Source organism: Aptenodytes forsteri, unplaced genomic scaffold (assembly GCF_000699145.1).
Source record: "Aptenodytes forsteri isolate BGI_AS27 unplaced genomic scaffold, ASM69914v1 Scaffold444, whole genome shotgun sequence".
Classification (NCBI taxonomy): Eukaryota; Metazoa; Chordata; class Aves; order Sphenisciformes; family Spheniscidae; genus Aptenodytes; species Aptenodytes forsteri.
The window spans coordinates 205,810-207,714 of record NW_008794178.1 but is presented as its reverse complement, the minus strand read 5'-3'; positions in this window follow the sequence as shown (position 1 = coordinate 207,714).

The following is a 1,905-nucleotide window of genomic DNA, read 5'->3' as shown; positions in this document are numbered from 1 at the left end:
TCAGGGTTCCACAGTGATGCAGAGTTACAAGAAAGCCCCAGTTTATCCTCCCTCTTGTCTTACTTGTACAGCCCAGAGCTGCTGCGGTCGCACGAGGACCCTATTGCGACAGGGACGCTGCAGTACAACAGTTTAGTATACTTTTTAGCTCACATATGGGCTTTGGGCTTAAATCCATACTTAAGAGCTCCCTTGGTCTAGGGCCTGCAAAAGTCCGCACCGGCATACAGCAATCACACAGCACTCCCTTATTCACCAGCTTAAGAGTTACATTGCTGATTGCCACCACGTAACACAGCTCTTGCTGGGGCAGGAGGTGACTTCCAAAGCAGAATATCAACCAAAACATCCTCAGAAACCTCATTTCTAAGGAAACCATTTAACACTCCTTCTGCAAGGTCAGGAAATTTTAAAAAAAAAAACACTATAAAGGGCTCTGCAAAGATTTCATACCACCACAGCACTGCCTTAAACAGAGGATCTTCAGCACCCCTCGTACAGTGCAGGCTTCTTCCCCAGGGAAATAAACCCCATCCCAAGCCAACCCACCAAGGGGGCTTCACCCACCTCCTGCTAAAAAACATAAAGCAAACTTACATTTAGCAAAGACACCACAGTTCAGAGCCACACAACCTTCATCCACGCTGCTTTTGAGTCTCCAAAGCACAAAGACCTACAGCACAAAGCTACCTGGGAGCAGGAAGAGCACTCAATAATTAACAAACCACCCCAACCTGGGAAACACCAACCACTCGCAAAATGCAACCCCCAAAGCAGAGCTCAGCTGTGCTCGATTTAAAGCCGAGGCAACAGCACGGGGGAAGGTGGGGAGCTTGGAGAAGCGTGCACTTGCACACATACTTGTGCAACCCATCTTGCAGGAGCCAGCTTGTTTCTGGGGCTTTTAGACTAGATGATTTCCAAATTAATCATGAGGAGCAGCTTGGCAAAGTGAGTTATTTCTGCTGACCGACAGCTAAGCATCCGAGTGCTGCTCGGTGCCGTGGAAAACAGCTTGTGCGGCTCCTCCCTGTCTCTTCTGTGTGCACAGGGGCGCAAGGACAAGCTGCTGCTTCCCTTGAGAGATACACCAGGGCAGATGTTCCTTCTGGATCCAGCTGTTTTAGGAAAAGACATTGCCTTGCTGGGTGCAACCTGCTGTCCCCCACTGGTGCCATACCCCAAATTTAAAGCCCAGCTTGATCCACCTGCACTTATTTTACCCAAGCAAAAAGCCATGCAAACACCTCTGCTGGCAGCTTACAATTTGCTGTTATTTAATTTGTTGTTTAGGACCCACAGCCACGTTTTTGGGAGGTGGCAAACCTTGAACCTGTTACTGGTATTGCTTGCAACCGGCTTTGTGCAATGGGGAGACGGGGTCCAACCCCTCAGCCAGGGTGGATGGAGGAGCCGAAACCTCAGAACGTGGAAAAACACCATCTCTGATGGTTCCCTGAAGGATGAGGCCAGTTTTTCTTCCCAGACAACCGTGCTTCATATGCGCTCGATGTTATGCCAGCCCCGGGGACTCTGCTGGGAAATGTATAGCGTAAGAGGTTCCTGTCCTTCTGGAAAACACCACGGGAAAAGGCAAGGTTTTCTCCAGCTGCCAGTTACAAAGCCTTTCTCTGTGCTCTGAAAGGGCTGACAATATACGTGAAGGTATACAAGTGTCCCCGGGGGAAAGGAAGGAGGGGGCCTGTTGGAACAGCCCAGTGCATTCACGCCCAGAATAGCACTGGCATCTTCACAGGGACCCGCAAGCATTAATTAGTTGTCAAAAGCTTGCAATAATCTGTTTGGTTTTGCCGAGCCATAAATACATCTGTTCTCCCTCACGCAGGTTTCCATCCTAGGATTGATTTTTTTTTTTTTTTTTTTTTTTTTATTCAATCTCTTCCA